Genomic DNA, 27,383 nt, shown 5'->3' with positions numbered 1-27,383 from the left:
ACCCAATATCAAGGTGAACCCTGCCACCCATACTGATACAGGCCTCGATATCAATGATCTCTAAAAAGGACAAAGACTCGGAAGAGTGCAGCTCATACAGACCCATCTCACTCCTAAACATTGACGCCAAAGATCTGGCGAAGGCCCTGGCAAGGCAACTGGAGAGTTCTGTGCCAGAGGTAGTCGTGGAGAATCAGGCAAGCTTTGTCAAGGGCAGGCAACTAACAGCGAATATCAGGCACCTGGTGAACGTGATCATGATCCCACCCAGGGAAGAGACGCCAGAGGTGATCATCTCCCGAGACACAGAGAAGGCCTTCGACAGGGTTGAATGGGGGGACCTCACAGAGGTACTGGAATGGTTTGGGTTCGGGCCAGGATTCACCTTGTTCAGCGTTCCCATGGCGACCGTATGAATCAACACCACCAGCTCTGGATACTTCCAGTTGCACAGAGGCATGTGACAGGATGCCCATTGACCCGCTGTTACTTGCCCTGGCAATCAAGCCACTGGCAATCGGGCCACTGGCAATCGCTCTCAGATCAGTGAAGACGTGGAGAGGTATTCAAAGGGGAGACAGAGAGCACAGAGTTTCACTCTAGGCGGATGACCTGCTCCTCTACGTCTCAAACCCCCTGGCCAGCATGGGAGGAATAATGGAACTCCTCAGGGTGTTCAGAGCCTTCTCAGGTTACAAACTTAACTTGAGCAAGAGCAAAATCTTCCTTGTGAACCCTCAGGGGGCAAGGACAGAGCTGGGGCAGTTGCTGTTCAACCTGGCCCAGATACCTGCGGATCCAAATAACCCAGGACTGGACATGGATCCATAAATGGAACTGAACAAGTTTGGAGGAGGAGGTAACAAGGGACCTACAGAGGTGGGACTCGATCCCGTTCTCCTTGGCGGGGAGTGTGCAGACGATCAAGGTGCACATGCTGTCCAGGTTCCTTTCCCTGTTCAGATCCCTCACAATCTTCATCCCCAAGGCCTTCTTCACCAAAGTGGACAAAGTAATCATGGTGTTTGTGTAGGGGACAAGGAATAGCCCGAGGGCCAGGAAAGTGGTGCTACAAAGAAGGAGGAACATGGGGTGCCTGGCACTCCCGAACTTCCAATTCTACCACTGGGCTGCTACCGCAGAAAGAGTGTGGGGATGAGTCAAGGAGCCAGAGGCAGAATGTGTAAGATGGAGAAGAGTTCTTATATGGGGACATCATTTCGGGCATTGGCCATGGCCACACTCTTATTCCCTACCAGCCAGTGGTAGTGGCCACACTGAGGATGTGGAACTAACTGTGGTATCAGTTCGGTCTGACCACGATGTCCATAATGGCCTTATCTTCAAATACCATGAATTCACCCCACGTCAATGGATGCCTCCTTCAAAAGGTGGACACAGGACGAAGGGTCACTGACGGTAAAGGACCTATACTTGGATGGCAGTGTAGCAACTCTAGGGGAACCCACTGGAAAAGCTCCAATTTCTGAAATTGAACAAGTTAAGATACATGCAAATCAGAAACTTCCTCCGGAAACAGACAATGATGTTCTCCCAGATACCAAGACACTCATCTCTGGACAGACGTCTGACTGCGGCCGAACTAGGGGAAGGCAACTGCACAGACTTGTATGAACGGATAATCGAGGATGTACATACACCCTTGACAAGACACGGGAGAAATGGGAGGAGGAACTGAGCCTGGAAATAGGGGGAGGACTCAGGATCGAAGCACTGAACAGGGCAAGCTTCACCTCCACAGGCACCGGGCTGAGCCTAATGCAAATAAAGCTGGTGCACAAGGTGCACTTAACAAGAATGAACGTGTTCTTCCCGGATGTGGAGGGCCAAATGTGAATGGTGCCAGCGAGGCTCAGCCAACCACACCCATTGTAGGGGTGAGGGTGGAGTCATGCCCACTTGTGGTGATCTTCTGAGCAGCCAGAGCTCTTTTTGGGAGAGGGGTAGACACCCTAGCCTTTGCCTCCCTGATCGCCACTGAAGACTGCTGCTCGGATGGCAGTCGGCAGTGCCACCCAAGGCCTTGGCCAACTGTCTGATCTGACAGAGTTTCTCATATTGGAGAAAATATCCGGAGATCAGAGGAAAGCTTCCACACCATGTGGAGGTTATTCACCAGCCTGTTCCAAGACCTGTTCGTAACCAGCAACCAATAAGCAAAGAGTGGGAGGGGCGGGGGGTGGAGAAACAAAAAAGACAATGTAAGAAAGTGAGGGAGGGAGCGGAGGGGATAGGCAGGGGGAGGGGGCTGTGGGCTAGGAGGGGGTGAGGGGAAGATGCCAAGGGAAACACAGGGCAAGCAGGAAGGGGGAACTGGAAGGGACAAAAGGCGAGAGCCGCAGGCAGAAGTGACCGCAACGGCTGAACCAATCCACGCCCGGCTGACGGTGAACAAGCCCCCCCCCCAGGCTCTGGTACTGTTCAGTACCAGGAGACAACGAAGACAATGAAGAAGGGGGGCATAACTACACGGCAGTAATGGCCTATTGCCGGTGGCTTGCAAACAGGGCCCCCCACCTACCTGTACATAGGCTCTATCTCAAGGAGACAAACTAGCTATCTGCCCCACAGATGTTCTTGGGTCTCCCTTTGGTATATGTTTCATCTTTGCTCTCTGCTGTCTGCTTTTTTTGCTTTTCTAATATTGCTACTCTGTAACATCCTCTGTAACAAACTGGGGCTGGTTTAGTACAGGGCTAAATCATTGGCTTTGGAAGCATACCAAGGCAGGCCAGCAGCATGGGTCAGTTCCCGTACCAGCCTCCCGAACAGGTGCTGGAATGTGGCAACTAGGAGCTTTCCACAGTAACTTCATTGGAGCCTACTTGTGACAATAAGTGATTTTCGTTTCATTTTTCATGTTGATATTGGACACTCTGTTATAAATGCAATTATCTTTAATAAAATTATATATATTTTTTAATTCAGTAACAGGTTCCCCCAGGGATCTCTCTGCCGTGTTAAAGCGCTTCCTCTGGAGGATGATAAAGGTATTTTCATATTGATTTTGTACTAGGTCTACGAGCTCGTCAAAAGTTTGAGTCAGGGGCATCTGGGTAGGTCAGGCTTTTTATTACGCTGAATGTCAGGGCCCCACATGCTGTCAGCAGAATCACTTTCTGCTTCTCACCTCCTGCAATATTATTAGCCCCGAAGAAGTAATGCATGTGTCCCTTGTATTGGGCCCAGTCTTCAAGTTTACTTGAGAGAGGCATTTTGTTTCTTACTAGATTAGCCGCTCGTTTTCAAATCCAAAGATTGCTCGCAAAAATTTGTTGTTACTCCTCGTTGGCAGCGTAATAACTTCACCAAGGCCAGTCTTTCAATAACGAACCTCTTTGTTGCAGAAACACAAAAGGCCGCAGCCACGGCTTACAACAAATACGTCCAAGCCCAGGGACGTCCAATCAGGTTTTAAGCTCCCGCCATACATTTCCTATTGGGTGAGCTAGCGCCCATTTAATAGGGGAGTTCATACTCCACAAAACCCACGGGAGATCTAGTGGTGATCGTTCATGGTCACTGTAACACATACAACGTTAGGTGGGAAATTAAGCTGCGAAGAAGACACACAAGAGGCTCCAAAAGCATTTTGATCGATTAATTGAGTTTTTCTTTAAATTGTGTGATTTATGTGATGTGGGCGTCGCTGGCTAGGTCAGCCTTTGTTGCCCATCCCTAATTGCCCTTGAGAAGGTGGTGGTGAGCTTCCTTCTTCAACCGTTGCAGTCCATGTGATGTAGGTACACCCACATTGCTGTTAGGGAGGGAATTCCAGGATTTTGACCCAAAGACAGTGAAGGAATGGTAACGTTGTTCCAAGTTAGGATGGTGAGTGACTTGGAGGGGAACATCCCGGTGGTGGTGTTCCCATGGAACTGTCACCCTTGTCCTTCTAGATGGAAGTGGTTGTGGGTTTGGAAGGTGATGCCTAAGGAGCCTTGGTGAGTTCCTGCCATGCATCTTGCAGACGGTGCACACTCCTGCCACTATGCTTTGGTGGTGGAGGGAGTGAATGTTTGTGGAAGGTGCCAATCAAGCGGGCTGCTTTGTCTTGGATGGTGTCTAGGAGCAAGATCATGGCAGGTAGAATATAAGGTGAAGTTGTCCACTCTAACAGCAAAAGCAGAAATGAGGAATCATTTTTAACTGGCGAGGGTCAAGAAATCTTGGAATTCAGCGTGACCTGAGTGTTCTTGTATGTGAATCACAGAAAGTTAAAATGCAGGTACAAGGGGTATAAAGCACAGAAATAAGCCATTCTGACCCAATATTCCATACTGGTGTTTATATTCCAGTTTTTCCACATGATTCTCTCTTATTTGAGATGGTCATTGCCTGGTACTTCTATGGCATGAATGTTACATGCCACTTGTTAGCCCAAACCTGGATTTGCACGTGTACTGCTTCGGTGTTTGAGGAGTCGCGAATGGTGCTGAACATTGTGCAATCATCAGTGAACTTCCCCACATCTGACCTTATGTTGGAAGGAAGGTCATTAATGAAGCAGCTGATGATGACTGGGCCTAGGGCACTACCCTGAGGAACTCCTGCAGTGATATCCCGGGACTGAGATGACTGATCCCCAACAACCACAACCATCTTCTTTTGTACTCAGTATGACTCCAACCAGCGGGGTATTTCTCCCTGATTCCTATTGCTGTGGGGAGGCCAGAGGATCTCAGCCTAGGTCTGTCAGGCCTATGGGTTTTATCCTCTTAAAAGTGCAGTTATTATGAAAATAAATGTTAAAGTGTCACACTCGGCGAGTTGGGCAGGATATTTAGGGGGGCACGGTAGCACAGTGGTTAGCACAGTTTCTTCACAGCTCCAGGGTCCCAGGTTCGATTCCCAGCTTGGGTCACTGTCTGTGCGGAGTTCGCACTTTCTCCCCGTGTCTGCTCTGGTTTTCTCCCACAGTCCAAAAATGTGCAGGTTAGGTGGATTGGCCATGGTAAATTGCCCTTCGAGTCCAAAACGTTTGGGTGGGGTTGCTGGGTTACGGGGATAGGGTTGAGGTTTGGGCTTAGGTAGGGTGCTCGTTCCAAGGGCCGGTGCAGAGTCGATGGGCCGAATGCCTTCCTTCTGCACTGTAAATTCTATGATTCTGTGATTCTGTGATTCTATGTTTCATGTCGGCCGCATTGGCGAGATCATGCCCTACATTCACCCACACTTAGTCCCAATAATAAGCCCCAATTAATCTAGCCATGCCTGGTTCTCTCGCTGTTTGATTTGCCTGACTTACGCCTCAGCTGCTCGCCAGTAACAAGGGGGAACTGCTTTTAAGCACTCACTCAACACTCACTTACAGTCAACACACAAGCATGGCAGCGCGCAGACCTGTTCCTTGCTTTGGGGATGCTGACCTGACCAAACTTCTCGATGCTGTGGATGAGAGGCGGGGCACCCTGTTCCCCATGAGGGGGTCAGAAAACCAGCAGCAGGGTTAACAATGCCGTCTGGGAGGCAATGGCAGCTGCAGTGAGTGTGGGCAGCATGATCAGGAAGACCGCCACCCCATGTCGGAAGAAGACGAATGCCCTCCAACGAGCTGCAAGGATAAGTTGCCACCTCTATCCTAGCATCCATCCACCTGCCACCGCCTAGTTTCCCAAACCACCCTCTCTGACTCCAACCCCAAATCCACTGGCTGACACCTTGCACCCTCGCAACATATAATCTTTAAGATTGTACCTCAGAACCTGCTGGCATCCGCAGGCACAACCCATTCATGTTTAGGTGTGGTGCCCACACATGCCACCTGCCCACGACCCATCAATGGTGAGGCTCACAGTGTCTTCTGTTTGTCCCCGCAGGATAAGATAGCCCGTAATAAGAGGGAAAAGGTGAAGACGGGGATGGCATGCCACAGAGATCGAGTCTTGACCTCCTGTGAGGAACGGGCCCTGGAGATCGCGGGGTTCCCCAAGGAGAGAGGAGTGACTGACAGCAAGGCCGGCCTATGCCAGAGAGGTGAGAATCCATTATCCTTTTATCCAGATGTCCTGTCTCAAGTGAGTTGTTGATGTCTCACACAATTCTCCTTGTCTCCAACTGACCACATGTTGATTGTCTCGCAGGATCACCATCTGATGAGGCCAGGACATCCGGAGTCGTGACCCTCTATCACGCAAGAGAACACCTCGGAGGAGAGCTCAGAGGAGAACACTGGTGATGCATCCCAACTATCACCCACACCCTCCACCAACGCAGAGACAAACTCCTTGGTGAGCAACATTAGTGGACAGGCTTCGGAGTCACTATCTGGTGAGCACCACACAGATGCTGATGCACATCGGTTGGAGGCAGGAACATCCAAGGGAGGCAGCAGTTGGAGGGCTGCTGGATCCCAGGACTCAGCTGGGTCTCAGTCAGATGCCAAACCCCTGGACAAGTTTCTCCCAGAGCTGATGCAGGTGATAGGACATATCCACGAGATTCAGGAGGGGATATCAGCGACAGTCCAGTGACTGCAAGGCTGATTGGAGAAGTCCCAAAGCCTTCAGGCACAGGAGATGGTGCTGACAATGGGTGACACTGAGGCAAACACTGTTAGGATGGTGACTGCTGTGGAAAATCTGGAGCACGATGTACGCGTTTTGAGGGGTGGTGCCCAAGGCATGACTCAGTCTGTTGGGGCGACACGGTAGCACACTGGTTAGCACTGTTGCTTCACAGCACCAGGGACCTGGATTCGATTCCCAGATTGGGTCACTGTCTGTGTGGAGTCTGCACGTTCTCCCCGTGTCTGCGTGGGTTTCCTCCGGGTGGTCCGGTTTCCTCCCAAAAGTCCCGAAAGACGTACTTGTTAGGTGAATTGGACATTCTGAATTCTCCCTCAGTGTACCCGAACAGGCGCTGGAGTAACTTCATACAGTGTTAACATAAGTTTACTTGTGACACTAATAACAATGATTATTATTATTGTTATTATCATTATTATGACCATGGCTGTGGGCCTCGACATCACGTTCCAGTTGATGAGGGACATGTTGGACATTGCCGATGCACTCCACAGCGAGGACCAGCGAGGAACATCGCTAAGGGCATCAACACCCTGGTATAGACAGTGGAGAGCCTCCAAGACTGGCAGAGCGAGATGACTCATAGGCTTCTGGAGCTACCTCCAGCTGCCCTTCCATCCCATGGAGTCACTTAGGGCTCTATGTGTACCCTCAGGGAGGAAGAAACACTGAAGCCTAACCCGGCCTTCCACCAAGAAGACTATAACGGTCTCCAGTTCTTCTGACTTTCTCTTTCCTCAGACCGGTGCACTTCAAGCGTAGTGGGTAGAATAGGGTGCCACAGCGATGCCAGGCCTCTCCAGCTCCAGGCCCTTGCGAGGACATCCATAAATGGCATGAAAGGCCACAGGGCGCGGAAGGCAGTAGGCTGCCTCCACCTCTGATGCACATCCTGGAGACACACCCAGATGTAGCACTAGACCACAGAAGATCAAGAAGAGTGAGGAGCACTGAGCGGGCACTGTTGGGGTCACTATCCATAGCTCAGTGGAATGGGTATCTGTCACTTTCAAATGTTCACCATTAAAACTTGTCATATCGATACATGTGAAGCCTCTGTCACTTTAGTCTTTACAGCGGGCCTAGCCGCATTCCAACCCCAGTTCTTCCCGCCCTCCCCCACCCCCAAACCCCCAAACCCCCCACTCCCGCACAGTGGTCCAAGATCAAAAGCCCCCAATGCAGAATCAGTCATGAGGATGGGTGTGAGTGCGCTGTCAGCAGAAACACAGGATTTAGACTTAATCAGGTACTGAGGAGCATCAAAGCTTCCCCCACAGCGAGTGGTTATCATTCTCTTGCCTTGCATAAGGACCTGTAGACAGTGCCAACACAGGCCCATCACCCTGGAGTGATGTAACATAAATCCTTGGAAGGGAGAGCAGGTTGGTTGGGGAGATGGCGGAATGATTTGTGGGGTAGGGGTGTTGAGGGTGCTGGGAGGGAAAGAGGGGGTGTTGAGCTGATGGACACAGCCGTGTCCTAGGAGAATCTGGAGACGATGAGTGCTTTCCTGGTCCTCCTGGCATGTCGGACCCTCACCGCCGCCTTTCCTTCATTTTTGAGCCGCTTTTGGGCCGCTTCCTCCTCAGATGAGGGTCCCTCCACCTCCTCGTCCTGCTTTTCATCAAGCACATCGTCCGCTGCTGTGCCAGATTGTGGAGGGCACAGCAGACCACCACAATGTGGGAGATCCTCTTGGGTGTGTACTGTAGGGCCCCGCCAGAGTGGTTGAGGTGTCGGAACCACAGTTTGAGCAGCCCGATTAGCTGCGCAATGACAGCACAGGTGGCAACGTGGGTCTAATTGTATCAGGTCTCCATCTTGGTCTCAGGCCTCCACATTGGTGTCATTAGCCATACTCTCAGCGGGTATCCCTTTACCCCACCAGCCAACCTGTTCTCCTGCGGTAGTCCTTGAAGATATCGGGGCTCTCCGACTGCCCCAGGATGTAGCTGTCATGCACGCTCCCAGGTAGTGGGGATACACATGCATTATCCTCAGGTGGTTGTTGTATACGATCTGAACATTTAGGGAGTGGAACCCCTTCCTGTTAATATAGGGCATTAACTGATGCCCTGGTGCTCGCAGGGCGACATGCATGCCATCAATGGCTTGCTGGACCTGGGGCACCCTGCCGATGGCAGCAATACCTGCAGCTTGGGCATCTTGGTGGGCCTTGTCCAGGTCAAAGTTGATTTGGTCTGATGCCCGGCCATACAGAGCATTCAGCGCCTCCCGGGTGCAACTGTGGGTGGATGACTGCAATATGCCACACAGGTACCCACTCGAGCCCTGGAGTGACCCAGTGGGATAGAGGCTTAGTGCTGCAGTGACCTTCACAGCCACCGGGAGTGGATGTCCGCCTCCTCCTCCGCTAGGATGTGACACAGCTGCCGCACTGTCTCCCTGTTGTGACGCAGTCTTCTGTGGCATGTGCTGTCCATCTGCTCATGGACGGACCAATGACTCCTGTACACCCTGGCACGTCGCTAACCTCCCCTTCTGGCCCCTTACTCGGCCTGATGGGCAGCCGGGTCTTCAGGGTGTGCAATGCCCCCCTGCGCATATGGGTCCTCCTCCATCCTGTTTTGGCCTCGCTGCCATCTTGCATCTGTCGGCCTCGGCTTCAACACCCGCAGTAAGGACAGTGTCTACGGGATCCACACCAGCAAACATCATTGAATCTGGAAGGAATTAGAGAACACGAGAGGCCGACAATCAGTTAGGGCTTCCATCCCGGAACCTCAAATTCGCCAAACCACCCCCTTTACCATGACTGTCCCGCCTTCTCTCAGAAAGCTATCCAGCAAACCAGTTGTGTTGGCAAATCTCACACTGCACACTCACTCCCAGCCAGACTAGGAGCCCCTATACTCCAGACCTCTGCCAGCAATTTTAGGGAGATTGTGCTTGTCGTGTTATTCACCCTGAGGTAACACGGACTGCAATTGGATGCAGTTGTACTGTAAAGTAGATACCAAACTTAGACGTTAGTTCAATACGTTTTATTGAACTTCTGGAGCAGTGCACACGGCTTGCTGTGGGTTGACACTCTGCTAATCTAAGTGTGCTAACTATAACTAACTAGACCAGACTAGCTCTGAGCCACGTGTAGAAGGTGCTAACTAATATATACACCCTGACTGTCACTACAGTTGTCACCAGTGGAAAGAGGCAGAATGCTGATGCCTCGTGTGTTTTATAGTGGGAAACTCCCTCTAGTGTTCTGCCTGGTGATTGATTGTGTTCTGTCCTGTGTGTTGATTGGCTGTACTGAGTGTCTATCACTGCCTGTCTGTATCTCATTATGTGCATGAGTGCATATCATGACAACCCCCCTTTTTAAAAAAAAAATGTGTCGGTTGCTTAGAGCATATGCGACTGTATGTACATGTATAAATATTTACATTAAATGGCGAGTGAATGAATATGTACATGAAAGGTGTCTAGTGTGCAGATACAGAACAATATTTACAAGATAAATGTCTATAATTCCAATCTTTGGGGCTGCGTCGGATCCTTGCCGACACCTGAGAGGTGGAGGTGGGGACTACGGCACTTTGACAGGCGGGGTTGCTGCAAGATTGGTGGCCTCGTGGTGCGAGGTATCCGGAGAGGCATAACAGCATCTGAAAAGGTGAGATTTGGTGGTGAGCAAGAAAGTTTGTGTAGTGCCCTTCTGTTGCGCCTGACAATGGAGCCATCGCCATATGAGCCACAAACGATCTGGGAGCAGCCTGTCGAACAACAACAGCTGGAAGACATAGCGCTCAAAGCTCTCGTTCGTTTCGACTTCACAGTGACTGTCGAATTTAGCTAAAATGGTCTTGAATTTGGTCTTGTCCTCGCCGTCGGCAAAAGTGAGCGAGTTGAAAATTTGGAAGGCTTGGTCCCCTGCAGTTGATAGGAGCAGCGCGATTTTTCTGGCATCGGACGCATCCTCGAGGCCCGAGGCCTCAATATAGAGAAGGAACCTCTGCTTGAAGACCCGCCAGTTGGCGCCAAGATTTCCGGAGATCCGTAGCTGTGGAGGGGCCTGGATCTTCTCCATGCCGCTGGAAGGCACTCGCTGGTCATCACTGAATCACTCGAGGTAAACCACTTAGATAAAGTAGACTACTGGTACCATGTCGTGTTATTCACCCTGGGGTAACACGGACTGCAACTGGATGTAGTTGTACTGTAAAGCAGACACCAAACTTAGACGTTAGTTCAATACGATTTATTGAACATCTGGAGCAGTGCACACAGCTTGCTGTGGGTTGACACTCGACTAATCTAAGAGTGCTAACTATAACTAATTAGACCAGACTAGCTCTGAGCCACGTGTAGAAGGTGCTAACTGATACACCCTGACTGTCACTACAGTTGTCACCAGTGGAAAGAGGCAGAGTGCTGATGCCTCGTGTGTTTTATAGTGAGAAACCCCCCTCTAGTGTTCTGCCTGATGATTGGTTGTGTTCTGTCCTGTGTGTTGATTGGCTGTACTGGGTGTCTTTCACTGCCTGTATGTATCTCATTATGTGCATGAGTGCATATCATGACAGTGCTCAGCTGTCCTCCGCTCATCCACACTTAGCACAGGGGTGACAGTGCTGAAGCCCTGCTCTCTAGTGTTTGATTGTTGGCAGCTGCCTCTATGGTGCTGATGCTCCTCGAGTTTAGGCATATTGTTCAGGCTTCAAAGGTTAAAGGACATACAGTCCATTAATCATCCTCTCACACATAGTACATGTTCCTTCGAGGAGGCAGTTGAGAGTTCAGGAGCATGAAGTGCTCTCATGACTAACAAGCCCAGTTCCTCATCTGAAATATCCTTCAGCTGTGAAGCTAGAGGCTGCTCAGAGTCAAAGAAGGTGAAAGTGACTGTCATGGGAGAAGCCGCAGCAAGGCTTTACCCTGGGTGAATTTGGTATGACAGACAGGCTGCAGCTGTGGCTGCTCCTGTTCTGGGTCTCCACAATATTTAAAGATGGCTTGAAGGCCTCACAGATGAAAAGTTCTCCGGCCCTGGGGTGACCCCCGACATGGACCCCTCCAGTCCCCCGAACAACCCCAACCCCCCTGAAGAACCACGCCCCAAAGCACTGGGGGAGCAGCTCCGTTGCCCTTGAGCTGCATGCTGGTAAATGGAAATGGCTGCTCACCTCCTCACTTTCCCTCAGTCGCCATTGCACCAGCTTCCCGTTTATAAAGGAGTACTAAACAACACCCACGAGACTTCTCCCTGGGGAGTCGGCTGACTGCTGGGAGGCCGTTGCATTTGACTTCAATGTCGCAAATGAGATCTAAATGAATGCATAATGATCTTCTCCCCATTTTTGAGAGAGATCCGGAGCTCGCCAGCAGATGCGACCTGGGTGAATTGCAAAATGGCTTGTTTCCGGCGCGTAACTCACCCGCCGCACCCGGAACAGTGCCAGGCGCACCCATTATTTTTAATTTCATCATTCGTTGTCATGTCCACTTGTCCTATTTCCCTTGCAAATACTGAAGTTAATGAATTACTTAATATATCTGCCGTTTCTTTATGATAACCCATGCTGCCCATTATTAAGTGGCTCTATTCCCACCACAACTTTCCTATTCCTATTAATGTGCCTGTAAAATGTTTTACCATTTTGTTTTATGTTCCTTGATAATTTAATTTCAGTCTCCCTTTGCTCTCCTAATTGTTTTTTTTCTTCTGATTTTTTCATATTCTCCTTTGTCATGTTCTCTCCTGCTGTTCATGCACTCAGTGTATGCCTCTTTCCATACTCTTTGCGCCATATGTCTCTTTTCATCCATAGTGACTCATTTGTGCTCTTTTTCTTCTGGTTTTTTAGCAGAGTATATTGTTTCTGGACTCAAACACCATTTTAAATGTTTAGCATTGCTGCTCTATATTATTGCTTGCCAATGTAATTGTTTATCGGAGGCCGTGTGATGTAGATGTAGCGTTCCTACTGCTGGATCAGAAGATCTGGGCTCGAGTCGAACACCATGGGCGGAATCTGACCAGAATTTGGGAGCGTGCCAGGCTCAGACTGAAAACTGTGTGTAACTCTCCAGTCATACAGACCAGTTTTCTCTCCAAATATTGAGCCACTCTGAAGAAAAGAAAAGAGTTGGCGTGGTTTACACCATCACTCTAGTGGAGTGGGGCCTCATTGAGCTGGCAGCCGGCTGCACAGAGAGCAGGGTGCCATCTTTAAAGGGTGCCCCAATCAGCACTGGAGTATCACGGCCCCCCAGGCTCCATCACAAATATGTCAGGGGCACCCCCCGGCCCCCCAACATTCTTCACCGGCATCACACCCTCCCCCCCCCATCCCCAGTGTCCGCTCCCCCCCCCCACACCCCCCCACACCCCCAGCACACAACAATGAACGCACGTCTCCCCCCACCCCACCCATGGGACTCCCATTGGGATCTGCCCCTATTACTTCCCCTGGCACAGGTTGACACTGCCAGGTTGGCACTGTAGCAGCCCATCAGTGCCAACATGGCAGTGCCAACCTGGTAGTGCCGATCTGTGCCAAGGCAAAGCCTAAACATGTCCACCTCCCCCCTCTGCCCCGGGAGGGATCCCCATGTCTGCTTCACATTTGGCCAAACCTATTGTAAGCCTCGCCAAAGTGGCGGCACATCAGCGAGTTATGAATATTTAGTGAGGTGGGGATCATGTGGTGGTAGGGGGGGCCGCAAATAACATTCTAAATAATGCAAATCGATTAAAACAAGGCAGTTGTCGGTGAGGGGAGAAGATAATCGGGAAACACAATCTCTGGTGAGAATCGTGTTCCCTGATTCTCGCGGTTTCTTCCGTGCCTGTGCCGCCAATCCCGTGCATGGCTAGTGAGGGCTCAAAACTGTGACTCATTGTCCATGGGAAAAGCATTCAATAAGCTGATAATCAGCCCAGGTATTCTTCCCCTAATATTCCCCGAAAGATCAAAAGCAGTCTAGGTGTGAAGATACGATTAAAACAAATAGTTGTTTATTCTTCCAAATTCTGTTCTGGGCACCTCCAAATCAGCTTTCTCAAATCTTTTCTCCAAATACCCTTGTCTTCATCAACTTATGTCCTTCCCAATTATTATCTTGAAGCAATAAACTTTGTGATATTTGGAATTCGAGCAACTAAAATTCTCTACTATTCGGAATTTCTGATGATCCCCTAATACGAACTTGAGTAACCAGAAGCAATTACAAAGTTAGCAGGAACACATACCTGTACATGGTATTATTTTATAACTTAACGTACGTTTTACCATACCATAGAACCATAGATTTCTTACAGTGCGGAAGGAGGACATTTGGCCCATCAAGTCTACACTGACTCTCTGAAAGAGCAGCTGACCAAAGCATACTCCCCCGCTCTACTTCAAAAACACCATTTAGTCTGCACATCTTTGGACACAAAGGGGCAATTTAACATGACCAATTCACATAACCTGCGCATTTCTGGACTGTGGGCGGAAACTGAAGCACCCGGAGGAAACACCCCCAAAGTGTAAGCTCCACAGTCATCTAAGGCCAAAATTGAACCCGGGTGGGCTGATGTACCTGCAGATAATATCACCTGTACCCAGCAGTGCTTCCTCCCACCAGCAGGTGGCGGCAGACATCAGTCACGTGACATGCGGCTACCAGCAGAAGGTTATATATGAGGACAGTCGCACATAAGAGTAGTTCCAGGACAGCCTAATGTAACTCTATGATAACTTGGTCTGTAAAGCATTCTGATCGTTACCTTACCACGTGTGCATCAATAAAACATCATTCTGGTTAAGTCACGAGCAGTTCTGTAGAATCATTGCAAGACAAGAACACAGAACACAACACCGGGTCCATGGCGCTGTGAGACAGCAGAACTAAGCACTGTGCCACCGTGCCGCCCATTGCACTATTGAAGATTAAAAGCAGCCAAAAACAGTTCTTGCATATTAGTTCATTCTACAGGAATTGCACTGAATTCCAGTGGTAAATGGAACTCTCTGTTTACCAGCATTTTTGATTATCTGGCACCACCCATTCTCGACCCATGCCATATGATAAATAATTTACTGTATAATTGATGCGACCATCAATTTACGCGAAACCAAGAATAGAAGTAAACTGTGGCTTTAATCAACTAGAACAGTGCCTGCCTGCGACTGGTCTGCTAGTGAGAGCTGCCTACAGGGTTACTGCTCTTTATACCTCCCCTCAAGGGGTGGGGCCAGGGGCAAAGCCCACAAGGCACCAACATGATACATTACAGGTAATACCTTACAATGGTCCATAGGTGGAGCCCACATGGGCAACAGCGTGATACAGTTATATACATGGTGAATGGTTACTGCAAAACGTTCACCACAATATTATAGTGATTACTGCCTAGTTCACGGCCCTTACTTCTTTTATTTGCTCTGGTTCATTCCCCATTATTAGATTCAGTACAAAAGAGGGTAGCCAGGGAAAGGGTTGGCCCACTGAAGGATAGGCAAGGGAAACTATGTGTGGAGCCAGAGGAATTGGGTGAGATACTAGATGAATACTTTGCATCAGTATTCACCAAAGAGAAAGAATTGGTAGATGTTGAGTCTGGAGAAGGGTGTGTAGATAGCCTGGGTCACATTGAGATCCAAAAAGACGAGGTGTTGGGCGTCTTGAAAAATATTACGGTAGATAAGTCCCCAGGGCCTGATGGGATCTACCCCAGAATATTGAAGGAGGCTGGAGAGGAAATTTCTGAGGCCTTGACAGAAATCTTTATATCCTCACTGTCTTCAGGAGATGTCCCGGAGGACTGGAGAATAGCCAATGTTGTTCCTCTGTTTAAGAAGGGTAGCAAGGATAATCCAGGGAACTACAGGCCGGTGAGCCTTACGTCAGTGGTAGGGAAATTACTGGAGAGAATTCTTCGAGACAGGATCTACTCCCATTTGGAAGCAAATGGACATATTAGTGAGAGGCAGCATGGTTTTGTCAAGGGGAGGTCGTCTCACTAACTTGATAGAGTTTTTCGAGGAGGTCACAAAGATGATTGATGCAGGTAGGGCAGTGGATGTTGTCTATATGGACTTCAGTAAGGCCTTTGACAAGGTCCCTCATGGTAGACTAGTACAAAAGGTGAAGTCACACGGGATCAGGGGTGAGCTGGCAAGATGGATACAGAACTGGCTAGGTCATAGAAGGCAGAGAGTAGCAAAGGAAGGATGCTTTTCTAATTGGAGGGCTGTGACTAGTGGTGTTCCGCAGGGATCAGTGCTGGGACCTTTGCTGTTTGTAGTATATATAAATGATTTGGAGGAAAATGTAACTGGTCTGATTAGTAAGTTTGAAGACAACACTAAAGTTGGTGGAATTGCGGATAGCGATGAGGACTGTCAGAGGATACAGCAGGATTTAGATTGTTTGGAGACTTGGGCGGAGAGATGGCAGATGGAGTTTAATCTGGACAAATGTGATGTAATGCATTTTGGAAGGTCTAATGCAGGTAGGGAATATGCAGTGAATGGTAGAACCCTCAAGAGTATTGAAAGTCAGAGAGATCTAAGTGTACAGGTCTACAGGTCACTGAAAGGGGCAACACAGGTGGAGAAGGTAGTCAAGAAGGCATACGGCATGCTTGCCTTCATTGGCCGGGGCATTGAGTATAGGAATTGGCACGTCATGTTGCAGCTGCAAGAACCTTAGTTAGGCCACACTTGGAGTATTGTGTTCAATTCTGGTCGCCACACTACCAAAAGGATGTGGAGTCTTTAGACAGGGTGCAGAAGAGATTTACCAGAATGTTGCCTGGTATGGAGGGCATTAGCTATGAGGTGCGGTTGAATAAACTTGGTTTGTTCTCACTGGAACGACGGAGGTTGAGGGGCGACCTGATAGAGGTCCACAAAATTATGAGGGGCATAGACAGAGTGGAAAAGTCAGAGGCTTTTCCCCAGGGTAGAGGGGTCAATTACTAGGGGGCATAGGTTTAAGGTGCGAGGGGCAAGGTTTAGAGTAGATGTACGAGGCAAGTTTTTTACACAGAGGGTAGTGGGTGCCTGGAACTCGCTACCGGACGAGGTGGTGGAAGCAGGGACGATAGTGACATTTAAGGAGCATCTTGACAAATACATGAATAGGATGGGAATAGAGGGATACGGACCCAGGAAGTGTAGAAGATCGTAGTTTAGTCGGGCAGCATGGTCGGCACGGGCTTGGAAGGCCGAAGGGCCTGTTCCTGTGCTGTACTTTTCTTTGTTCTTTGTTCTTTTGGGGTTTCTTATCTATTGGGTAATGAAGAAGTCCTGAGCACATTATAGAAACTGTATTCCTTTATTCCCTGTACCTACCTCTTCTGGCCAATTAATATCAGAGTGGCTGAAATCGTCCATGATTGTCGCTCAAATGTTTTTATTCACTGATTCTCCCTTTTTTTTTTACATTTCTTCCTCCAACTCCCTTTCACTATCTCTATCAATTTCTAACTTGCTAACAGCCATGTCACATTCTTCTGCAACCACTGTGTTTTCTCTAAAAGTACAGCAACTCCGCCTCCGTTTTTCTCTCTCTACCTTTCCTAAATATATTGCACGCTACAGTGTTTAATTCCCAGTCCTGATTTCCCTGTATCCATACACGTCTCAGTAATCCCCATCATGTCTGGTTTCTCACACAATATAACCTTCTGTTACACTGTTTTATTATGAATATTTCTGTACAGACAGTTTAACAATTAATTCCTCTTACTTTAGTTTTGTACATTTTGGTTCCATAACGCTATTTAGCTCGTTGGGCCACCTCAGACCTCACTTTGTTTATTCTTTCCTATGTTGTCCTTTCCTGCTTGTTTTATATTTAGGCTGATTATATTTCCTGTACACCCTCCCACACTCATCCCCCCATCCCCCACCCTAAACCACTGACCTTGGGCTGGATTCTCCGACGCCCCGCCGGGTCGGATAATCGGCGGGGGCTGGCGTGAATCCCGCCCCCGCCGGTTGCCGAATTCTCCGGCACCGGATATTCGGCGGGGGTGGGAATCACGCCCCGCCAGTTGGCGGGGGCCCCCCTCCCCCCCGGCGATTCTCCGGCCCGCGATGGGCCGAAGTCCCGCTGCTGGAATGCCTGTCCCGCCGGCGAGAATCAAACCACCTCTCTCACTGGCGGGACAAGGCGGCGCGGGTGAGCTCCGGGGTCCTGGGGGGGGGGGGGGCGTGGGGCGATCTGGCCCCGGGGGGTACCCCCACGGTGGCCTGACCCGCAATTGGGGCCCACCGATCTGCGGGCGGGCCTGTGCCGTGGGGGCACTATTTTCCTTCCACCTTTGCCATGGTCTCCACTATGGCGGAGGCGGAAGAGACCCCCTCCACTGCACATGCGCGGGGATGCCATGAGCGTCCGCTGACGCTCCCGCGCATGCGCCGCACGGCAAAGTCATTTCCGTGCCAGCTGGCGGGGCACCAAAGGCCTTTCCCGCCAGTCCGGTGCGGGCCTAGCCCCTCAAGGTGAGGGCTCGGCCCCTCAAGATGCGGAGAATTCCGCACCTTTGGGGCGGCGCGATGCCGGACTGATTCGTGCCGTTTTTGGCGCCGGTCAGCGGACGTCGCGCCGATTGCGGAGAATCCCGCCCCAGGTCTTACCAGTTTAAAGCCTTTGTCCCTTCCTTATTTACCATTTCCACTGGGACGTGTGCCCTACCATGGTTGAGATGGAGTTTGTCCCATCAGTACAGCTCCCCTCTGTCCCAAGACCGGTGACAGCATCCCTTCATTAGAAACACTTCTTCCCCACACTGGCTGTTCAACCATGTATTAATTCTCCTGATTGGGATATTTCTATGACAATTTGCATATAGCTGAGACAAAAGGACAAAATATTGCCCATTGAGATCTTGGGCTGGATTGTCTGTTTTTGGGACAATGTCCCCAGGCCGAGTGGGAAACCGTGGTCTTTTACTCCAGGAAAACTGGTGTCAAAAGGCCACAGATTCCCCATTTTGCTGGGATGATTCCCCAGCGCTTCCGGTTCAAAGGCCACGCATGCGCATGGCGGCGGCCTGCAGCAGCCGCGCCGTGCTCTATGGCAGACTCAGACCACGGACCTGGACGGGCAAAGTAGTGCCCTGCACCGCCCGCCCACATTGCCCCCAGCCCCGAATGAAGCCCCCTCTGCTCTCCAATCGGGCCTCCCCCGACTGTGGCGGCCCCAGACTGAGTCCGCAGCTGACTCGCGAGGTTCCCGTCGGGCTGGGACCATGAGAGTCCCATGTCGGGAATTCGGCCGGGTTGGCAATGGAGCATCGGGGGCGGGCCTCAGGCAATGGCCTGAGGCGGTGGGTACTCGGCGCGGTGTACTCCATGAGTACGGCGATTTTCGAGGTGCGGAGAATTTAAAAACCGGCATCCTCTCGATTTCGGCGCCAAAGCGGATTCTCCACCCCATCGCCAAATGTGATTTCAGCGTCGGGGGGCGGAGATTTCAGTCCCCTGTCTTTCAATTTCGTTCTTCATTCTTGACACTCCTCCACAGGACCTCCTACCTATGTTACTTGTTCCCATGCGAGGCATGACAACTGGATGATAATGCTTTTCCAAATTCCTCTCCAACTGCCACAAGATACACATTACCCTGGTATCTGCTAGGTAACACACCTATCACATTCACATTCATGGCAGTAGAGAACAATATCTATCCCACTAATTATATAGAATTTACAGCGCAGAAGGAGGCTTTTCGACCCATCGGGTCTGCACCGGCCCTTAGAAAAAACAAAATACTTAAGCCTCGACCCTCTCTCCGTTACCCAGTAACCCCACCTTATCTTTTTGGACACTAAGGGGCAATTTAGCAAGGCCAATCCACCTAACCTGCATATCTTTGGATTGTGGGAGGAAACCGGAGCACCAGGAGGAAACCCACACAGACCCGAGGAGAAAGTGCAAAGTCCAGATAGACAGTTACCTGAGGCCGGAATTGAACCCGGGTTCCTGGAGCTGTGAGGCAACAGTGCTAACCACTGTGCCACCGTGCCACCCCTGGGCCGAATGGCCTCCTTCTGCACTGCAGGAATTCTACGTTCTGGAGTGGCTCACACTCCAGCTCAATGATTGTGAACCGGAGTGGCTGAAGGCAGAGACCGCTCTTACAGTTGTGGGAAGCTGGGACAGTCTCACGGTCCGCAACCTCCCAGATATTTTCAGTTCCTGCACACATCCTGCCCTGCCAGCTCTAGTATTTATTTCCTTAATTATATCTGTACATAATTAGATTATCAAGATATTAATTTAATAAAGGAATAGATATATTCTCCAGATTCTTAATTTAAGTATCTGTCCCAGTTTAAAGAGGCAGGAAGGACATTGGTCCGTAACGTTCATGTGTCGGTGGGATGCCATAGCCATGGCCCATCGATACTAATTGGAAAAAATTCCCACTTACCTGTGCTCAAAAACTTTCCAACTCCGGCAGAATACGCAGGCCCCAGTGCGGTGCAGGAATGTTGCCATGCCCCATATGACAGGGCTAGATTGGCAGTGCCCATTGAGGGCATGCTGTGAAAGAACATTTTTAAAGTGAAGCCAGTGACTGCCCAAGAATCCCCTGCTATTATTAAGGTATGTTGGAGCTTTAGTTTGTTTTTATTGGTTATTTCTTTCAAACAATTAATGCTCTTGTTATTGGCTCATTTAAAGTGTAATTTTTCATTTTTTTATGATGTAATATTATACAACATTTACAAGTGAACATAGGTTTTGTTATTTGTTTTAAATCTATAAAACTACTATAAGAATCGGCAATATTATTATCTAACTTTACGCGTGGCATGCTGAAAAATATTTGTATGTTTCACTTCCGGTGGCGGCCATGGAGTGAGCGGTCGCACATTTGGCAGCTCCCGCTCAAGGTGGGTTTTTCAGACCTTTTCCCCATTCGTAGGGTGGAAGTTTGGATGAAAAAGCGTGCAGGAGTGTTTGGAGAAAGTGAAACTCCACTGCTGTGGTTGGTGGTTGGATCCACGGACCAGAAGTGGGTCAAAGAAAAGGGAACTGTTGGAGCAGGAGAATCTTTGTGTGTCACAGGTCAAGATGGCGGAGGGTAAAGGGCCTGTCCTGCCCTCCCAGTGGTCGATGGTGGACTTATTAGGTGGGGCTGCTGGATAACGGGGATAGGGTGGAGGTGCGGGCTTAAGTAGGGTGCTCTTTCCAAGGGCCGATGCAGACACAATGGGCCGAATGGCCTCTTTCTGCACTGTAAATTCTATGATTCTATTGAACGAGCAGTTCAGCTGGCAGAGGAGGGAAGCCCATGAGGACCTAGCCAGGGTGGTTAGAGCCGTTGAAAGCGGGGATTGACTGCGTGGAGCAGAGGCTGGGGTCCCAGGGCCAGGCGATTCAGAAAGTGGAGGAGATGGTGGGGGAGCACGAGGAGCAGCTCGCCTCGTTGGTGGCTGAGATGGGGTGATGCAGGAGACCCAAAAGCGGTTGAAGGAGAATGTGGAGGACTGGAGAACCGCATCAGGAGACAAAACCTGCCAATCGTGGGACTGTCCGAAGGCACCGAAAGAGCGAACGCAGGCATGTATGTGGCCGAGATGCTGGAAATGTTGATGTGGGAGGGAGCATTCGACCGGCCCCTGGAGATTGACCGAGTGCACAGGGCGTTGATGAGGAGGAGCCGCCAAGGGCGATGCTGGTGTGGCGGCACCGTTCCCTGGACAAGTGAAAGATTTTGAGATGAGCAAGCACCTGGCAAGGGAACAAGCTGCAGGTGTACCCGGACCTTGGTGCAGAGCTGGCAGAGAGGAGGGCCGGGTATAACCGGGTCAAGGCTGTCCTCTTAAGAAGGGGGTGAAGTTTGGGATGTTGTACCTGGTACCTTCCAGAACCAGGGACATATTTTGGAACGCCAGAGGAGGCGGTGGAGTTTTTGAGTGACAATAGACTGGCAGGAGAAGGAGGACATTGAACTTTGGAGGAGGTGTAAGGAGGTGTATTTTCTCCTCTTGATGATTGTTGGACAACCTTCCTCCTGTGAGATGGTTTCTGGGGCTTGGTAGTGGGGTGCTTGGGGAACATCAAGGGTGAGTGCACCTTTTTTTTTCTTTGTTTCATGGGGGAGCCCAGGGCCCCATACTCTGCCACAGTGAGGACGGTCCCCCCCAAGTCTTCTCTGGTCCAGGAGGTTATGGGCAGCCTTCTCCTGACGGGGATGGGGGTGGGGATGGGGGTGGGGGGGAGGGGGGGAGGAGAAACGACACAGAAACAAGTGTTAGACAGTCCAACGCATGCAGCCCAGGGGGTGGGTAGCTGGTGGCCTCAGTGACCAGGGCACGTGGCCATGCCAGCTGGTATAGTTGCTGGCATGTGGTTCAAGGTGGGGGTTCGGCCGCCCTCTGGGTTACGGATGTGTGGGACGGGGGTTAACGCCAGGGACACAGTGCGGCCTACTCACCTCACTGCGCTGAGGAGGTTGTGCAGATTCTTCCGGCACTTCTGTTTGCTCTGGGCTTTGTTGCCCACTGCGCTCACTGCTTCTGCCACCTGTGCCCAGGCATGGTGAACGGAGGCAGGTGGCAGCCTCATTCCCGGACCGGGGGACAGGGTCACCTGCCTCTCCTCCACCGCTCCAGGAGAGTCTCCCACACGACATCCATAAATTGTGGAGCTGCTCTCCTTGCTGCCATCTTGTTGGCTGGGATGGTGTGTGTGGGGAGCGAAGTGTGTATATGCGGCTGCAGCTTGTCAGCCTCCTGAGTGTCAATCACAAAGCCAGCGAATCCACCTACCCTGCACATCTTTGGGTTGTGAGGGCTGATGTGTTAGGCAGGTAGGTTCGATGTGGACTGGACTCGATGCAGGGAAGCTAGAAACAGACGTCTAACACTGGAGAAGATCCAACACTGTTTTATTCAACAATAGAACTGATATACATATTCAGCTGTGGGTCGACACTATACTGAACTGATTGGCGACCTTGTAGTAGCCTGACCAGACTTACTAGCTACCGCATGGTGTTTGCACTTGCTAGCTCATGGACTCTGACTGTCTCAGTGGCTGGGTCCCGAGAGAGCGGGAAACCTGGTGCCCTCTGGTTTTATAGTGGTCATGTCCTGTCTGGTGATTGGCTGTACTGTGTTGTGTACTTACTGGTCATCCTCTGTGTCAATCACTGCCTGTCTGCATCTCATTATATACATGAGTGGATATTATGTCATCTCCCCCCTTTTTGTTTAGATAAATAAATACTAAGATGTGCGTGCGTAGTGCCTGACTATATACAAAAGGTGTCTAAATGAACGTATATATATAGGAAGGTGTCGATAGTGCAGATACATGGCAAACAAAACAATATTTACAGTGGTTAAATCGATGAAGTCACAAAATGTACAAAAGTTCAGTCTACAGATTCAGTCATTGTGGTGGGCAACGAATTCTTGCCGATCGCCGCAGAGGTGGATCAGGAGCCGCCTGCACGTGGATAGGTGGGATCGCTGTCATCGCGGTGGTCGCATGGGCCGGCAGGATTGCTGGTAGATCGGTGGCCTCGTAGCAGGGTATGTCCGGAGGAAGCATCGTGGGCAGCGGGGCACTTTGGTCAGGTAGCTGGCGTGGAACTCTTCGCAGTGCCCGTCTGTTGCGCCGTAGCAAGGAGCCATCAGCCATGCGGACAAGGAACGATCTTGTGGCCACTTGTTTGATCACAACAGCTGTGGCTGACCAGCCGCCCTCAGGCAACTGGACACGACATGATCAGTTGGGGCCAGCTTGGGTAGATCCGTGGCATGAGCATCGTATGTGGCCTTCCGTTGGGCCCGTGACTGCTGCATTTTCTGTAAGACCGTGAGGTGGTCAAGGTCTGGAACATGGATGGCTGGAACTGTGGTCCTCAGAGTTCGATTCATGAGCATCTGCCCTGTATGCCAGCATCGCCAGGTTGAAATCGGAGCCTGAGTCTGCAGCTTTGCACAGCAACCGCTTTACAATATGGACCCCTTTCTTGGCCTTCCCGTTTGACTGCGGGTAGTGGGGGCTAGAGGTAATGTGACAGAAGTTGTAGGACTGTGCAAAATCAGACCATTCTTGGCTGTAAAAGCAAGGACCGTTGTCGCTCATTACCGTGAGCGGAATCCCACTCCTGGCGAACGTTTCTTTGCAGGCTTTGATTACCGCCTTCGACGTGAGGTCGGACAGTTTCACCACTTCTGGGTAACTGGAGAAGTAGTCGACCAAGAGTACGTAGTCACGCCCCTTGGCATGGAAAAGGTCTACACCTACTTTGGACCACGGAGAGGTCACAATCTCGTGCTGTTGCAGTGTTTCCTGGGGTTGAGCTGGTTGAAACTTCTGACAGGTAGGGCAGTTGAGGACTGTGTCGGCAATGTCCTGGCTGATGCCTGGCCAATAGACCACCTCCCGAGCTCTGCGTCAGCATTTCTCAACCCCAAGGTGACCCTCATGGAGTTGGCCCAGCACCATAGCCCGCATGCTCTGAGGAATTACGACCCTGTCGAGTTTCAGAAGGATTCCCTCCACGACCGTCAGGTCGTCTTTTACGTTATAGAACTGGGGACATTGTCCCTTCTGCCAGCCATTGGGTGCTGCATCACATGCTGCAGCAGAGGAACCTTGGCAGTCTCCTCACAAATTTTGACCACACGTTCGTCAGAGGCCGGAAGGTTGGTGGAACACTTGCGCTTCTATGTGGCAGATGAAGTCACTTTGTTCACATGGTGTGGTAATGGACCTGGATAGGGCATCTGCAACGATCAGCTCTTTGCCTGGCGTGTAGACAAGTTTGAAGTCGTAGCGGCGTAGCTTAAGAAGAATTTGCTGTAACCGAGGTGTCATGTCATTTAAATCCTTCTGGATTATATGGACTAGAGGCCTGTGGTCCGTTTCTACCGTGAATTTTGGCAGGCCGTAAACGTAGTCGCGAAACTTGACTATCCCTGTCAGGAGGCCCAGACACTCCTTCTCAATCTGAGCGTACCGTTGCTCAGTGGGCGTCATGGCCCTGGAGGCATACGCCACTGGAGCCCAGGACGAGGAGTCATCTCCCTGAAGGAGAACCGCCCCAATGCCGTCCTGGCTTGCATCAGTCGATATCTTGGTTTCCTTGGTTGGGTCGAAGAACACTAGAACCGGGGTTGTGGTGAGCTTTGCTTTCAGCTCACGCCATTTCTCTTCATGCGTGGGCAGCCACTGGAATTCCATCGACTTCTTGACGTGATGGCAGAGGGCCGTGGTGTGGGATGCCATATTGGGAATAAATTTCCCGAGGAAGTTGACCATCCCGAGGAAGCGGTTCGCCGTTGTGGTGGAAGGCAGCGCATGTGTTGTTATGATGCCCACCGGGTATGGGGACTTGAGGCACTCAGCATCAGGGTCTGTTGGGCTGTTGGGATCGGAATCTGGCATGCCTTGTTGTATTTAGTGGACACTTCTGCGTCGCAGCTGGGATCACTGGCTGTTGAGCGGTGGAGCAGATTTGCAAAGGGCTGCGTAGTGGCCAAGCTTGCCACACTGTAGACACCGGCGTCCTTTTGCCGGACATTGCCGCTTTAAGTGGGCGGAGCCACAATTTGGACATGTCATGACGCCGACGTCAGCGCATTCCGTGCGCCATCGCGTGTACGCAGTGCGGTCGGTCAACGTACGCACCTGCGCAGTCGGGTTGTCGGGCTCGTTGTCCACTCGGTTGTGGCGCGCATGCGCAAGGACCCGGGAAAAGCACGCGAAACGGCCACTCTCCTCGATGCTCAGGCCCTGCATTTGTGCAATGGCCTGCACCCTTTCTGCCTCTGGGGGGCCAGCTTTGCAGTTTCTGCCGCCCTGATGTGGGAGTAACGATTCTTAGCATGCTCATGTACAACGCATGTCTCGATAGCGACAGAGAGGGTCAACTGTTTGACTTTCAGGAGCTGCTGCCGAAGGGAGTCGGAGTGGACCCCGTAAACGATCTGATCCCGGATCATGGAATCAGCCACCGAGTCATAGTTACATGACTGCGCTAGGATACGGAGATGGGTCACGAAGGACTGAAAAGGTTCATCCTTAGCCTGAAGCCTCTGCTGGAAAACGTACCGTTCAAAGCTCTCATTCACCTCAATGTCGCAGTGGCTGTCAAACCTCAGCAGAACTGTTTTGAATTTTGTTTTGTCTTCGCCGTCAGCGAAAGTAAGGGAGTTGTAGATGTGGATGGCATGGTCGCCCGCGGTGGAGAGAAATAGCGCAATCTTCCTGGCATCCGATGCTTCAAGGTCAGAGGCCTCGATGTACAAGAGGAACTTTTGCTTGAAGATTTTCCAATTGGCGCCGAGGTTGCCAGAGATGCGAAGCTGCGGAGGAGGCTGGATGTTTTCCATTTCACCGGATGGCTGCATGCTGGTCAATGCTGATTCACTCGAGGTGGGTCCGTCAAGATCAATATCACTCTGTTACCATGATGTGTTAGGCAGGTAGGTTCGATGTGGACTGCACTCGATGCAGGGAAGCTAGAAACAGACCTCTAACACTGGAGATGATCCAACACTGTTTTATTCAACAATAGAACTGGTATACATGTTCAGCTGTGGGTCGACACTATACTGAACTGACTGGAGACCTTGTAGTAGCCTGACCAGACTTACTAGCTACCGCATGGTGTTTGCACTTGCTAGCTCATGGACTCTGACTGTCTCAGTGGCTGGGTCCCGAGAGAGCGGGAAACCTAGTGCCCTCTGGCTTTATAGTGGTAGTGTCCTGTCTGGTGAATGGCTGCCCTGTGTTGTGTGCTTACTGGTCATCCTGTGTGTCAATCACTGCCTGTCTGCATCTCATTATATACATGAGTGGATATTATGACAGGGGCGAAACCCACGCAAACACGAGGAAAATGTGCAAACTCCACACGGACAGTGACCCAGAACCGGGATCGGACCTGGGACCACGGCACCGTGTGGCAGCAGTGCTAACCATTGCGCCGTCATGCTGCCTCCAGCACCGTTTCTCATTGGAATCGATTGTGTTTCACGTGGCGCCGGTGCTGGCCCCTCAACAGCCGCTGAACCGGTCCAGGTGCGGCACCAGTTTTGCTGTCATGTAACTCCACGAGTCCTGCGCCGGCGTCAACACTTCAGTCTCAGGAACGGAGAATCCCGGCCTATATCTTCCTGATCCGTATCGCTCAGCTCTTCAGTGCTCTGCTTCAATTTCATATAGTTTCACAGTGAATTAAATACAAAAGCTTTCAAATATAAAACTGCAGACTGTTTTACTCCCACAAATCACAACTGATTTCTCCTCGCGTGCTGAGTTTTTGTACAGCCAAATGACACCCTTATTGTTCAGTGTCAGTTAAGCAGCAGTGAGGCCATTACACTGTCCCCATGCAATGTTACATTTTGACACTGTCATACTAATGAACAGAAAAGCTCGTTATACAGTTTCTGAAAAGGCTATGTGAAAGAAGAGATATTTTACTGGATCACAAAAGAATTTTCCAGAAAACCATTACAGCTGCAGAAATAATCAGCATCAGACCCCAAGTCCCTGCACAGTCTGCCGTATGCCTTGGCTGTTCACAGCATTCTGCTTTCACTGAGAAATCTGCACTGGTTGAACAAAGGTCTATTATCATTGTGAATATGTTTCAACCCACTGGGCCAAGGAAATGTATAAGAATATTCTATCAACATAAGTTGAATTGATTGGAATTTCGACCTTGTCTAAAGCAGAATAATCATTTGGATGCTGAAGCACTGACTAGCACTTTGAGGTCTGATTCTTCTCAGTGCTCAGCTATCACCAGTTGGAATCCCATCCAAACTCAATGGGATACAGAAACTGAATGCACAGAGCCACCAGTTAAAATCAAGGTGCCTGTTAGCAGGTT

This window comes from Scyliorhinus torazame, chromosome 7 (genome assembly GCF_047496885.1).
Source record: "Scyliorhinus torazame isolate Kashiwa2021f chromosome 7, sScyTor2.1, whole genome shotgun sequence".
In the NCBI taxonomy this organism is placed as follows: Eukaryota; Metazoa; Chordata; class Chondrichthyes; order Carcharhiniformes; family Scyliorhinidae; genus Scyliorhinus; species Scyliorhinus torazame.
This window is presented reverse-complemented; position numbering follows the sequence as displayed.